This window comes from Vicugna pacos, chromosome 6 (genome assembly GCF_048564905.1).
Source record: "Vicugna pacos chromosome 6, VicPac4, whole genome shotgun sequence".
Lineage (NCBI taxonomy): Eukaryota > Metazoa > Chordata > Mammalia > Artiodactyla > Camelidae > Vicugna > Vicugna pacos.
This window is the reverse complement of record NC_132992.1, coordinates 15337962-15353505: the sequence shown is the minus strand read 5'-3', so window position 1 is coordinate 15353505 and position 15544 is coordinate 15337962. Positions and strand designations below refer to the sequence as shown.

Genomic DNA, 15544 nt, shown 5'->3' with positions numbered 1-15544 from the left:
AACAAAGTTGATTCGTTCACAGGAACTGCTGCCCAGCTAACAGATGTTCTGGCCACCTGGCCCTGCAGCCAGACATGCTGCTGACCCCAAAAGTGAAAGGCTCTGTCACCCATTCTCATCCCCCAGTCGGCCAGTTGCTATCCAGGATTATACAAGAATTTTGATGTTTGTCTTTCCTCCCCTACTCCCGCCTCCACAGCTCTTAGTGGCTCTTAGGACAGAGCTGTTCCCAATGTGGCCTTTGATCAGGTCAGCTGGAGCCTGGAAAAGATGGGCCATGTGGTCAGGGTTGCCTTGCCACAGCTACTCACATCCTCCATCTGCAGACCTGACTGTGCCTTTGGAAGGGCAAGGCCATGAGGAGCCCTTTGGGGCACCTCCCCACCCCGAGAGAGAGCAGTGAGAAGCCCCTCTGTAGGAGTGTAATGGCCAACAAGTGCTGCCTTTCTGGCTTGTCCTGACTTTGGGGCTCGGCAGTCTTCCTTTCACTTGTAGTTTATGGCCTCTCGGGAGAGACAAGACCTTCACTAACATACTCCTCAGCTTTTAGAGTTTAGGGGAGTGCCCAACCAAATGATCCGGGAGCCCAGAGGAGGGAACGTTGACTTCCAACAGGACACTCATGTAAAGTTCTATGGAGGTGGTGACTTTTGAACTGAGCCAGGGGAGAGGGGATTTCACTGGACAGAGAAATGGAGCTGGGAGGGCCGTCATTTCTGCAGCTGTCTCTGTGTGAAGGCAGGAGAACGCAGAGCCAATCTGAGCAGCAGGGAGAGTGGAGAGGCAGCCAATGGGGCAGGACAGACCATACTGCCACAAATGTGCTCCTCCAGTTGGTCAGCCAGCCCCCTGGGAGCCCTAAGGCACCAGGAGTCCTGAACCCAGTTTAAGTAATACTCTTTAGACCCTTTTCTTCACAGAAATGCAGAGAGAGGATTTTGAGGGGGAAGTGACCCCTCAAGAGTCTTTAAAAGGCAACACCATGATCTCAGCTCAACTTACTCCTTGTCTAAGGCTTCTCTGGAATCGTTCCAACAAATGTTTGGGATCTTCCAACATTTTTCTACATAAGTTACTGAGTGCTCGATGTCTACCCCAAGCTGCAGCTAACAAGAAGGATTGCAAGGAGCCTATTAATTTGTCAATTAGAGGTAAAACTCTCTAGAAATCACTTTGGTGCTTTTCAAAGTCATCTCCAGGGGGCAACAGAAAGAGGTTTGAGTCACTTGTGACAGCATTGAGTGAAACTGACCCCTTGCTCCCCTGCCAATAGTCAAGGCAGAGAGTTTGAGGAATAAGACCGTAAAGGGCCTGCTCTCACCATACCGGCCAGGCCTGGAGCTCTAGAACTTCCTGTGCCAGAGGTCTGCGGAGTCCGAGCAGGACCACCACCAGCTCCTCCTCTAGCCCTAGCCCTACACTGGGAACCAGCTCCTGCTGCTTTTCACCCCTACAAGGAACAGCCTTTCCTCCAAATTATACCCCTCTTCTGCACCTTTTTAGTGTATCAAATGATCAGTTAGTGCAATAAAAATATAATAAGAAGGACATTCTCTTTAAGAAGACCATCACCCCGAGAAACAGAAAACAATAGTAGGGAACAAACTGAATAGGACACCAATAGGATTAAAGGCCAACAAAGTGTGATCAAAGAAACAGCAAGAGGGGGAAGAGGCAAAGAGAAGTGAACAGAAAGCTAAGAAAAGAAATCACCTCCCCAAGGAAGATAACACAGTCGGACCAGGGGGAGGTAGGGGTGGGTGTCAGAAAAGAAATGAGATCCAAAAGGAGCTGTCACATTAAGGGTTAAAGAGGGACTTTGCTTGGGTTTGGAACAGGCATTGGAAAACTATACTTTGGAGGCAACCTCCAAGGCAGACAGACACTGGAAAGACTGAGATTGAGTTCAGAGGCTGAAAGAATACTGATGTGGGGAAATCCCCAAAGGTAGTTTCTCACCCTGCGCTTGGCCACATTGCCCCTTGTGGTTTGCCTGTCTCTGCAGTATTCTATGGTAATTCTTGCCCCGTAAGGGCAGACATTGAGCATACACCTGCGAGGGCACAAAGCTTCTTTTCCAAATTAGATCAGTTTAGCCTTTCTGGTCTTGAGTAGACCAGAGGCAGAATTCACCTTGGCCAAAGCTCCTCTCGCTGAGCTTAGGGATATAAAAGGTCAAGCAGAGAATGAATGTCCCTTTCCCACTCTGAGGATTCTCAGGGTCAGGGCCAGAGGCCTGCCTGCTGACCTACTCTGCTGACTGACCATGCCTGCTTGCCTGCCTGCCTTCCTTCCTTCCTTCCTTCCTTTCTTCCTTCTGGCCATCCAAGACATGCTACTGCTCTCTCAGGCCTGTCTTCTGCCCTTCATCCTTTGATTGACTAGACCCGATTTATCTGCGAGTTTTTTTTCCATAAAGAATCATTGGGTTACTGTGTCTTTCCAAGGCTAGCGTTACTGCTGGCTAAATTCAGCCCATCAGGAATGACTAGAATCCTGGGGAAATACTGGTTATGTTTGGGTTTAAAAACAGAAGTCCAAAGGGTGTGATGCCACCAAAGATTAAGCAAAAATTATTCTTGAAAGTCATACAAATATTTTTAAGTGTAAGATTTGGGTAATGATTTCTTTGCCAGAGAAAAATTTTCATAAGATCCTTTCTACAATCTCCACGAAATGGTTGAGCTACAATTCCGAAACAGCAACAAAGGGGAAATGGAGAACTGGATTCAATATTTAAAGTGTAAACTTCTTAAGTATGTCCCCTACTTTTGTCTTTGTATTATCCTGTTGCCTCTTCTTGACCATTTCTTTTGTTCACATCAAGCAAATCATTTCCTTCTCCTCCCCACCCCATGTTCAGCTCCAGTCCTCTTCTTCCTCATGTCTGTCTGCCTACAGACTCTTCAAAACATGTGCCCATACTTTGTCTGCTGGCAGACATGAACTAAACATGGACCTGACACTCTCACAAATTCAAGTGCACAGTCCTGAGCATATTCACTCTTTGGGGTCCCATCTCCCTTTCCACTGTGAAGCATTATTGCTCACTTGAGGGCAATCATTGGTGGAGCGACCTTGCGTAGGACCAAAAGTGCATCACTGTCTCCCCTTCCAAATCACAGACTCATAGAATAATGGGGTTAAGTGTCAGCCTAACCACCCTTAGAGGGCATTTGTCATTCCAACCCTGAGTTCTCAACTTTTAATCATTACTCTCTATAAAAAATAGCCTATTTTCATCTGGGTAATATTGAACAAAATGTTAAAGCAGGCCAAAAGTCATCCTTGGTTTCCTCTTACTAGAGAATATGCCCAGAGTCTCCTTGGCCTCTTTCTCTCCTTTCTCCAGCTGTATCCCCTCTACAGGTCCCAGTCTTGGACTGAAGGTATCCGTCCCCTTAACTAGCACCACCTCCAATCTCTGCCTGTGGAAAGTTCCCTCTCATCCTCCTAGGTCCAGCTCAAATGCGACCTCCTCTGGTAGGCCTTCCTGGATATCCAGCCTGCATCTTTCTCTCTTCTAAATCCCCATGACCCTTGGAATTGCCTTTGCTATGGTACTTGGGACTTTCTACCATTGGACAGCCAGCTCCTTGAGGGCAAGATCCATGTCTGATTCATCTCTGGGTCCCCTGCAGGGCTGAACTCGGTAAACCCCTCCCAGGCATGCAGAAAGGGCTAAGGAAGGAGTGAGGCTCGAACCATGGCCCAGTGTGCTTTGCCAGTAGGCTGGGAGAAACTTAGGCCTGGAGTCTACCTCTTCCTAGGGCTAGTCAATCCCCTTTCTTCCCCTTCTCACTCCCAACCCATTGCTAAAGGACCGCTCTCTTTCACTGTCTTTAGCCAACTGTCATGCAGGATAGAATCCACTGGGAAGGCTTCAGCTGTTAACAGCTTAGAATGTTGCTGCTCCCAGAAGTCTTTGCACTGAATTGGGGTGGGGGAGGGAGGTACAGGGAGGGGTGAAGAAGGTAAGGGTGCAGGCCTTCACTCCCCAATGACATGTACTCATGTTAGAGGATTTAAGTATGACAGGCTGGGGAGAGAGGAATTGAGGGGGTTGAGAGGGCTGTTTCTTGACACCCCTTCAATCATATAGCCCCTTAGTATTCTGAGCTACTTTCCTTCTCTTTCTGCCTGTGCCCCCTTTAAAAAGATACATGTCCTGGCAATAGTAGCCCTTAACTAAATAGTAACCATTCTTATTATTGTCACTAATAAATCAAAAACATAAACAACACAAACGTAAAAACACACAGAGCCCACCCTAAACACATGAGTGCTTGGAGGTGCTAAGTAGGACATGTAGATAGATTTTGTTAGGCAGAGTTTCTGAAAGAAAGACTTTTTAAAGCATCTGCCTACCTGGTGGTGGAAACCAGATTTTGTGTGCACAGAGAATGGCCAATGACTAGAGAGAGGGCCCTTCTAGAAGACTGACAAGGGGAGTTGGTTAGATGGCAGGAGGCAGTAGGAGGGGAAAGAGGAGCCACGTTGAAGGGAGACATGATGATGAATTCAACTTTGAATTGCGGTTTTGGGCGCTGGTGGGTTAGTAAGAAGACATGTCCTCTGAAGGTCCCAGGCTGAGAATGGAGAGGTGAAGCCTAAGGTCACAGGTGAGAATGGATCTTGCAAAGCAGCAGATGTGAGGGAAAGGGCAGATGCAGGATGCAGTGGGGTGTCCAAATGGAAGAGTTTGGGGAGTGTGACGATATAGTGGAGGAGCAGAGCTTCCAGCCCTTCTAAGCTCACCAACTGCAGCAGCAAAGTCTGGAAATATAAGGCCAGGGAAGAAAATATAAGCTAGAGAAGGAGGTCATTAGAAACCTGAAGTGTGCTCTTAAAGGCAGCCTTGTTTAAAATAAATATTGACATTGTCTTTAGTTAGTAATTTCAGAAATTAACATCTTTATTATTTTTCTGGGTTTGGGAGATATACTGAGGGCTCAATCAATGTTGAGTTGAAGTTCCCACTTGGCCCTCTCCCTGGTGCTGGATTTGCACAAATGCATCCCTTGTCTCAGGGGTATTGTAGAAACCATTGCTTTCTCCCTGTTCATCTCCCTTTAACTGCCAGCCAGGCAGTAAATCTTGTCAAATAAAATCACCTTGACGTGATTTGTGCCTCTCCTCCACCCACTATCACTAAGCTAATTGCTGCAAAATCTTAAAGGGAGACAGTAGTCCTTTCCATGAATAAAACTCTCTCCCAATGTTTTTTGAACCCAACTCTTGTTAACAGTGGTTTTCAGTGGACAGTGAGATTATGAGGAATGTTTATTTTCTTTATATTTTTTGCATTTTCCAAATATTACTTTGATAGTTAATTTTGTTTTGAAGGAAGAAAAGTATATTGGACATGATTGGAGTTATCACTCTTAGAATGTCTTCTAAGAGAATCCCTGTAAGCCATGAAGTTCTGAGTGACATGAAAATACATCTGTATCTCTTTTAAGAAAAAATTTTCAGCTTAATATTCAAGGCTGAAATTTATTTTTTGAAAGATTTATGAGCATAAACTCTACAAGGTAAGCTTTAGGATTGCATTTCAAAATAGTTTGCTACCCTCCCACATGGCTGCTTCTCTTCCTTTCAATATAGAACATCACCCATGAATATCAGCTCTTTAATGCGTTATAAGAAAATGTGATTTTGGAAGATTCCTTAGAGTAGAATTATAAGGGCATGATCTATGTCATATGACTAGGAAAAACTCAGCTAGCAGGGACTAATAGAGAAAACACATGGTTAGGATTGGCTCAAAACCATATTCAGCCACAGGAGGGGACACATGCATTGATTCACCAGGCACACTGGAGAGGGGACTATGAGAGAGGAGCTGGGGTGTGAGGAGCCAGAGAGAAAAGCCATGGGGCCACATGGAGAGAAAGGCCTGGGAATGATAGAGTTATCTGGGACCTTTTCTGCTGAAATGTTAAATGCAAGACTGAGCACACGGACCTAGGACATGAGGAAGATGGATGTGGTAGGTGGTCCCCAAGATTCCAGCCCCTTGGTGCACATGCCCATATAATCCCTCACCCTTGGAGAATGAGCAGGACTTATGAATATGATGTAATTTCACTCTTGTGATTTATGTAACAGAAGGGATCTTGTAAACGAAATCAATGACCCTAATCAGTAGACTCTCAGTTAATTACAAGGAAGATCATTCTAGGTGGGCCCGAACTAATCAGCTGAATCCTTTGAGAGAGTCCAGGCCTTCCCAGAAGTCAGAATGTTTTCAAGCAGCAGAGATGCTCTTCTGTTGGCTTTCAGAAACAATCTACTGTGTTGTAGAGAGGACCACAGACAAGAAACAGCAGGTGGCCTCTAGGAACTGAAACTGAATTTGCCAACAAGCAGTGAGCTTGGAAGAGAACCCTAAGCCTCAGATGAGACTGCATCCCCAGCCAACACATTGATTTCAGTCTGAGCAGAGGACGCAGCTAACCCATACCTGGACTCGAGAGTCACATGAGATAAATTTATGTTGTTTTAAGCCACTGAGTTCGTGGTAGTTTATTACATAGGAATAGAAAGCTAATACAGTTGGTTAAGGAGGGTGCAAATGTTGAGGACGGAGAAGGATGTAAGATCTGGGGTCCTGTGAGAAGCTTGGAAGCAAGAGAGTCATTCAGTGAGAGATGCTGAAGTATGCAATCAAACAGAGAAGACTTGCCCTCCTCTTAAGGATTCCCACCTTAGGGTAGGGATTAAATTCATGTGAGCTCAGGTGAGTGGTGCTGGCTGCAGGTCTGTGAGTTCTCCTGCCCAACAAGAGATTGGTGTACAGAAGGAAATCCAGAGGTGAGATCTACACCCTGGGTTTCAGTCAAAGGCAAATACTTCACTTTGGTCCCATAAAACTCGGAAAGCTTATTCCCTGAAATTTAGTTAGTTTCCTAGAACTTTCTTTCATGTTGTTTACTTGCTACCAAAGGCACAAAAACAAGCTCTCCCATTTTGTGGTGAATTTTCAGTTCTTTCAGAATGTTGAAAAAATAAAAGCACAGCCAGTTTATTTTTCCAGAAGAGCCAGTATTTGGTTTTTCTTTCTTCTTCATTTTAAAAAAATTTGGAAAGGGTCACACCAGTTTCTTTTGAGCTGGTGAATCACTTCAATGTTTGAATCATTTTAAAGGTTTCAGAGGGACTATTTCCTTTATATTGGAAATAATTAAAGGTTATATAATATGCACAGGAAGGATAAATAGCTTTAAAAAGACAACCCTCCATCTCTTTTTCGTCTACCATCTCAAGGGTCCTAAGTCTCCTATAAGAACAATAAAACATTTTTAGTTAAAAAGTTATCTTCATATGAAATTTCAAAGTTCTAGTAGATTGTGCAATAGAATTTTAAGTGCCCATTTTGTGAGAAAAGTATGGCACAGTGCTGCTGTCACCTTCACACCTGGAAACAAATTACAGGCATAACAATACAGGATGATTGTATGTGGTGTGAGGAGTCCAGACAAAGGTGTAATTGCAGAGGAGAGGAAATTGCCTAGAGACCAGGTGACCAGCCTTGAGCCTATCTTTGAAGGAAGGGCAATCTCTCATCAGTGATGGGGACTGAAAAGGGGAGGGCTGGTATGGGGCAGGAAAAATGTGGGAAGGTTGGAGGGATCTAGGCATATTTGTGTAACAATAAATAAACTAGTTGTGTCGAAGGGGGAATTCACAGCAGGAAGTAGAGATATTTGGAAAAGCAAGCAGCTGTGGAAGGTTTTGATTACTGAGTCTAGATCTTTCCTATACGCAGTGGAAAGCCATTAAGGTCTTTTGGACCTAGCAAAAGCAAATGTTTTATGAAGATCCATGGTTGGTTGTGTTTGTCTGGATTGATGGTAGGGAACCTATTGGGATTTTATGGTGAAAGTGATGAGGACCCAGCCAAGGCAGAGGTAAGGAGAGGAGGAGATGGCATTCAAAATATAATACACAAAATAATCAAAAGGATGTGGTGCCTCTCTAGGGAATCTATTGACGTCACAAGCCTTCAAACGTTTTGGCTGGGACCCTGTCTGTTTGGTGGGGACAAGTGGTCTCAGGCAACCTTCCTTTCTCTTTGCAGAGAAATATAATCATATGTGGGCTCACTGTAACATTTTTACAGAGTTAGCTCATGACTAATTGAGAACTTCAGAGCTTAAAAATTAGTCACATCTGGAACAGAGCATTGTAATGGTGTGAATGGCTGCTTGCTCTGGGGCAAGTGTGAGCCAACTTTTAAAGATGCTCTGTGGGTGCAAATTGATGCAAAGAAACACTGCTCAAGCCCTAAGGTTCCACAGGCTTCCACATATCTTCTTGCTTGGCTCCCTGCTAAGCTGCCAGATTCTGGGTTGCTTCAGTTTCCTCCTTGAGAAATATGTGTAATTAGCCTTAATGCTAGTCTCATTTTCACCCCTGCCATTTGACATCATTGCTGCCTCCACTCTTCAGCAATCATCAAACTGTGCAGTTACCCACTGCCTTGTACCTGGATTCCAGTGAAATGAAGAAGATGGAGACACTCAGAGTAAGAGCTAATTATCTGTTGAGTTCCTACAGTATACCAGGTCCTCTGCTAGAAACTAGCAGAATGTGAAGTGCTTAGCCTGGTGCCTAGTACAGCTGGGGCTCAGTCAATGGTCACTTCCTTGCTCCTTCCTATTAAATTAGGAAGAGGGCATGAGATGGTGAGAGAAAAGGAGCCAGAAGGGAGACTGACAAGGAGAATCCCTGTCTGGTCTGAAATGAAACATGCAAGTTCCCCCAACCCTCCTGGAGCAAGAGGAGAAGCTGTCCTTCACTGACCACTTAGGAAGGAGGGAAGCCTTCCACCTCAAACTCCCAGCTCCCCTATGAGCCAGGGCCAGCACTGAGGCTTGGGGGGAACTTGGAGGGGAGGAGTGACCCCGCTACTCTGCTGCTTCTGGTCCCCACCAAGCCATCAGTCCTCTATCCTCAAATCACCCTTCTGGTCAGAGGAAAGTGTCTTAGAAAATGATCCCTCCATTTCCTTAGCTTTTCTTCCTTTGTCTTAGGGTCAGTTTCTGAATTTTTTTTTAAGATGGGGGGATTAACACTTGCTTGAATTATGCTCCAAGGAGATCTAGGTCTGAGAGCCTGGGCTCTGGCTTCCTAGTGGGCTTCTTCCTCTCTTGTGAGCCCCCAGATCCCACTGTCAGGAGCAGGGTCTCTTTTCCCCAAAATTCTCCTCAGAATGATCCACTTGTCAGACTACTAAGTGTGAAATGGTAACATATTCATAACCCAAAATCTTAGATGCTGGTGCAGTGGAGAAAAGAGAACCCACACTCAGGAGACCTGGTTTTAGAGCATGTTTTGCTGTTCAGACTTCGAGAAAATCATGTCACCCACTAAGTCTTAGTCTCCTTGTCTACCATCTAGGAGTCACAAAGCTTATCACAAAGGCTTGCTGGATTGTGGTGAGGATGGCAAGATAATTGATGCACAGCACAGCCTTGCTGATATATGGCACCTACTTGTGCTAGTTAAATGACCGATCCTATTCTTCTGCCTCCTTTTTATCTCCTTTCCCAGATTCAACATTCTGGCCTTTCTTTGTTGTAGAAAGAGATGGTAAGTGCTTTCAAAGAGAAATGGTAGCCGAGGTCAACTGAGGGAGATAGTTCACCTTCCTTATGAAGATTTATCTCCTTGGCAGATGGCCTCAGATTCTCCTACTCTTATTTTTTTAATATCAGATTCTATCCCTTTTCCATTTCAGGTGCTACTCTGGAAGCTTTTAAATGTCTTCATTTCCCTTCTGAGTTCTGGTTAACCCCAAACCAGACGATGTTCTCTATGACTATCTATAGTAGGCAAAAAGATTGTTATTCAGAATAATCTTGGCATGTTGTAGAGTTCACAAAATTAAAAGTAGTACTTTTTATACTGTTTGGTAGAAGTGTTTTGTGGTTGTTTCCCCCTCAGAGGAGAGAGGCAATTAAAGATGTTTTCTAGAAAGGCAAAGCCTCAGAACAAGGCTGGGAAATGCTCTCTGGCAATGTGTTGTGGTTTGGTGTGCACAGGACACCATGAGAAAGATTTCAAGCTTGGGTCTTTCCTAAATTTCTAGTCCAAATTCCTGTTATTGTAATGCACTGTGAGCTCCTTGAGGACAGGGACCATGTTTTAGCCATTTTTGTATCCCCAGGATAAAGCACATAGGGGCATGCGATATATTGTTGCTGAGTGAACATTTATATCAAAGATCTATGCAAATAAGGCAGCAAACTTGGAGTCATATAGAGTTCTGGGACCTGGTAACACCAGACCAGGGAATATAAGATTCCCGGATACATGTTCTATCAGTGGACTCCTGCTAGTAAGACTCAGGGGAGCACCAACCAAAAGAAAAGGATTCCAAGTGTGTTGCTGGACTTCTGGTTCCAACCAAATGGAGGAGGTATATTGCATTCTGTCTCTCCCACGGATTACAACTAAACACTCTGAACAAAAAACAAAATAAAACAAAACAAAAGCAATTAACTGAGGACTCTGTAAAGTAAATAAAAGGAGGAAGACTGGGGAGAGAAATCAAAACATGAAGTATGATCAATATGGTAGCAGCAAATTTCCTGGAATTTTTATCCCGGTTGTGACCTGTCCATGACTTCTGTACAGAGTCATGAAACTGTATAGCAATCATAGACAGCAACAACTCCAAAAAAACAGCCCATTTTTCTGGCCAAATGACCTGGAAAAGGAGACCCTGCGAGCCAAGAGAATGTGGAGAAAATCCTGTTCTTTTTTTCTCTTATCTCATCCTCAAGGCTAGATGCATCCCTAAAACTGCACTGCCACCACCATGCTAGCAGCTCAGGTGCCTAAAATCCCTGAGAGAAAACCTGTACCTCTGGATAGAAGAACTCAGAAAAGTTCACACATAACCCTGTTATGTAAAAACTACGAGGGTAATCCTCTTTTTTTTAAAAAACCTCTTGTCAGGTCCTGAGGGAAGGACCAGTGGCATAAAACTGTGACATCATCAGTGGCTACAACTATGAGAAAGATCCCCATCTTTCTAGGCAGAAGACCAAGAAAAGGGGCCCCTGGGAGCTAAAGAACGTGAAGGAATTCTTGCACACAAAAGAGTGGGAAAATGGGATTCCATGTATGAATTAACACAAGTCCTGGGCTTACCTACAAGGTATACATGGCACAAACATACCCACACAGCACAGCAAAGACTTTGAAAGCTGAACTGACGGTGAAAATACTACCTGCAGAAGGTGAGACAGAACTTGCAGTCTGAACTTCACTGGTTTGTTTGCACGCTAAAACAAAACAAAAAATCAACAGGCTCTGATTTCAGCAGGACCGAGTCTCATAACATACCATACCAAATGTCCAGGTTATAATCTAAAATTACCTAACATGATAAGAAGCAGAAAAATCTGACCAATTATCAAGGGAAAAGACAAGTCAATGTTGGATCTGCTGGAAAAAAAGATTTTTGAAGCAGCTATTACAACCATCCTTCATTATGTAAAGGTAAACAATCTTGAAATGAATGGAAAGATAGAACTCAGTAAAGAAACAAAAAAACTACTTTAAAAAAAAAGAGAGCCAAATGGAAATTTTAGAATTGAGACATACAATATCTGAAATAAAAAATTCACCAAATGGGCTTAATAGCAGAATGCAAATGACAGAAGGGTCAGTAGACTGAAAGATTAATAGAAATTATCCAATCTGAAGAACAGAGGGACAATGTTTGAAAAATAATGAATAGAGCCTAAGAATAATGTGGGAATGATGTCAGATGGTCTGACATTCATGTCATTGGAGAAGAGAAAAAGATGGGTACAAAAAAATTGGAAAAGCTAATAGCTAAAGATTTCCCAAATTTGGTGAAAAACAAAAATTTCTGGACTCAAGTAGTAGACTCTGTAAATACCAAACAGAATGAACTCAAAGAAAACTGAACTGAATATCCCACTCCTTCCTCTCATCTTACCCAGCAATGGCCTCCTCCTCACCTGCCTGGACCCTGAAGACATCTGTTTCTGACCCTTGGGTGAGGGAGGAGCACATGAACATGAGTCAGACACCTGGAGATTAATCCTGGCTCACTGAGCCAAGTGTGAGACCCAGGGAAAACTATTCCCCTGCCTAGGCCTCAGTTCTTCATCTGGAGAATCTCAGGGTTGATCTGCATGGTCTTCTAACTTGCCTTCCAGCTCTAAGATATCACCCATTATCCATTCCTAAGTATAGTTTTTCTATTTAAAAATTACAACATTTATTAAAGCCTAATGCTATGAAACAAGAGACCATTTTCCTGCCAAGAGTCTCGTCACCTTTTGTAATGGTGCAAGTGACTGAAATGGGGAAGCTCACAGAACAGAACCAAAAATGGAGTCTCATAGCAACCAGAATGGAGGTCAGCTTTCCCCAGCAGTTTCCTACAGAGCTCTTCAAGCGCTAAGGGAAACCTGGGATTCATTGCAAAAGAAAGGAAGCTCTGCAGAAAACTTTCACTCCCAATAAATGTATTTCCAGTTTCATCATATTTTTCAGATGCTAAAGAATGGAATGGAATGCCCCCATTGCCTGACATTCCTAGTGTTATGTCAAGTCTGTTGGAAGGCATGAATTCCCCTATGTCTGTAAACACAATAACTACCATTTGTATAGCATCTTACAGTTAACAGAGCAGTTCTTGTTTCATCCTCCCAACCACCATCCTCTGAGGGAGGTGGGAGCAATCACCTCCTGTTTGCTCAGAGAAAAGTCTGAGAGAGGTTGAGATTTTACCCCAGACCATCCAGCACTGAACTGGAGAAAGCACCAACTGTTCTGGCATCCAATTCCGTCCTCTTTTCCCACCACCAAGAACCAGAGGCCCTGGGCAATGCCAAAGCCAAGCTGTGAGCTACAGCTACTGGGCACAGGGCCAGTTTACCCCACTTTAGGAGGGCAGGCTGTAGTAGATTAGATCCTCTCAGCTCATTCCTCCCAAGAGGAACACAGTGTTGTGAGTTGGCTCCGAGACGCTCTGTCCCTTTCCCATTCCCTCATCTGCCCCTAGCCAGGCTGCTTGGCTGGGGAGGCTCTCTGGTCTCAGACACAGAAAGTTCTCTATCCCCACACCCTCCATTTGATGACTCTTTTGAAAATGTCTTCCCTCCCCTCCCTCCAGCTACCTGTGAACGTGCTCGCCCTCAAGTCAAGTAGGCTTGGGGATTGGTGGTGGTTTCTTCAGGTTTTACCACTGAGAGACCTTGAAGCGCTTTGCTGCATGGCCCCCATGTCTGCTTCCACTCTGCTCTCCTCTCCATCAGGGAATTACTGTCCCCTCCCATGCCTGAACATTCATTCAGCCTCCACACTGCATTGATGTGCCCACAGGTCATCTTTTCCTCCCTGCAAGAGCCATTTTCAGCTCATTTATTCACACACTGTCCCTTCATTTTCAAGAAAAATACAAAGTAGTCTCTTTGAGTGTGATAATTCTGAGTCATTGCATACTGTCATCATTTCAGAACAAAAAGAAGTCAAAAGGTGGGTGGGTTCATTTCATCTGGCAAAGGAATAGGCATTCTCTTCTTTGTTTTACCCTTAATGACTCATTCAACCTGAATCAAAGCTGAGTAGTCTTGGCCTTGGAACAGGAATCTGGAGGGTAAAGGGAACAGAGTGTAGGCATCACATAAGCTGGGGCCGTGGGCCCAAACCCCAGGAACCATGTCCATGTGGCATGAAGTGGGCAGAAAAGACTGTGAAAATAGAGGGGTAGGATGGTGCCATGTAAAGCCCTCGCTCATCTCTGGACCTAGTTCTTTCCTCTATAAAAACTGCTAAAGGCTTACACAAGAGTAACTTTGGAAAGGACAGGGACACGTGATTGCACTGTGACTATTTCCCTGAATCACTGCGCTTTCCTGCCTGGGCATTGGAGCCTTGATTTGGGAAAGGAGGTTTGACCCTCACCTGGCTTAGGCACCTAGAAAGGTGGAGAGAGGAGGCTTTGCTGTCAGACTGACTTAGGTCTGGGTCCCACCTCTGCCACTTCCTGACTCTGTGACCTTGGGACAAGTACTTAATCTCTCTGAGTCTCAGTGTTCTCATTTGTAAAAAGGGAATGGTAATTCCCTATTTTTGAGGTAGTATCCTCTTTGTGAAGATAAAATGTAACATCTGCAAAGTGCCTAGCACGATGCCTGCTGAAATCATTATTATCTCCCTGACTCACATAGAGGATGTGTAGAACAGTGGACAGTTTGGCTTGGTGGTCTTGGATAGTCATTTAATCTTCCTCAGTTTCTTCATTGGTAAAATGGAATAACATGCTTTGCGAGAGGGTTGTGAACATTAGAAATGATGGTGTAAAGAACCCAGCATAGCTCCAGTGCACTGTGGATCCTTAACTGGTGCTACTGATCATTTAGGGGTTATAATTATTTACCTTAGAGGTTGATGTCAGAGCCCAATTCCCCTAAAAAGGGGTCCCTGGGAAGATTGCAGCAGCCCTTAAATCAAAGCCAGTGTCAGAGACTGGAGACCAACGTAGGAACACCAGTGGGTCTTGAGCCAAAGAAGGTGGGACCAGGGTGCCATCAGCTGGGACCAGTACCCAGAAGTGGGGGCAGAGTGCTCAGACAGCACATGGCTCCTGGAAGGAGACTTGCCCCCCCACCCCAGGGCCGGAGAGGCTACTCCACACACCCAATTTTTGCAGCTGTGTCTACCACAGTTTGGGGCTCAAGAAGTCTTACTAATAGGTCCACAGGCCTCACTCACAATGCAGGTGGCCAGGCGGGGTTCTGCAGGGGCCTAGAACTAGTGAAGCAACACCCTGGGACAACAGCTCTCATCATAGGGACCTGAGTCACTGCAAAAGACCTACAAGCATAAGCAATCCTTTGGGGGAAGGAGGACCTTTTGTCTTTTTCCTGGTGGAAGCTGGGATCTCAGGTTTTGGTCATGCTGAGATGTCTAGTGGTCCATAGACCCCTTGAGGTTCCAACACAAGTGGCCTTGGGATACATGAAGAACTCTGTACCACTCTGAAAGAGCAATGAGATTTATCTCCCCAGTCCCTCCCTTCATTAAACGTTTTAATTGCATCCACTGGAGAACCAGCTGTTTTTGGCTCTCCCGGGAAAACCACAACCAAAGCACCTGCTAAAACCACTCCATGCTCTGCCTCAGTACTCCTACCTGCTTTATTGTTCAGCCTGGAATGTCCTCTCCATTCACCAAAGTCTTACCCATACACGAGGCCCAGCACCAGTCCCAACACTTCCAGGAAGCCCTCTGACACCTTTCTAGCCCATGACAGTTATCCCTTCCTTAAAACCTGTGGTCATGCCAGCATTTTCTTTCTAGATAGCTCTGATTCCATGGCTTTGTTTGTTAGCATCTCTCTTTTGTTATTTTACCTTTTTTTGATTATGAATGTTAGTTTCCTCTGTCTTTCTAGTTTCTTACTTCCAACTAGTCACCAAAGACTGTTGGTTGTGCCACTCAGAAATATCTGAAATCCATCAACTTCTCTCTACTTCTTGGCCATTTCTAG

The 15544-nt window shown here is 44.6% G+C and overlaps 1 protein-coding gene across 13 annotated transcripts in view; it reads left to right on the top strand.

Moving 5' to 3' along the window:
- GLDN (gliomedin) overlaps positions 1 to 15544 on the top strand; it is a 293878-nt gene that overhangs the window by 191291 nt on the left and 87043 nt on the right. For 2 of the 13 annotated variants that reach the window (XM_072962434.1, XM_072962430.1), the window contains exons 1-2: positions 4003 to 4622; positions 8455 to 8530. The exons of 3 other annotated variants lie outside the window; for them this stretch is intronic. The gene's annotated coding sequence lies outside the window, so the exon portion shown is untranslated. Of the gene's footprint in view, positions 1 to 2689; positions 2757 to 4002; positions 4623 to 4842; positions 5993 to 6285; positions 6743 to 8454; positions 8531 to 15544 lie in introns of those variants that run through there. 8 more of the 13 variants (XM_072962435.1, XM_072962431.1, XM_072962433.1 and 5 more) reach the window with 5 other exon arrangements.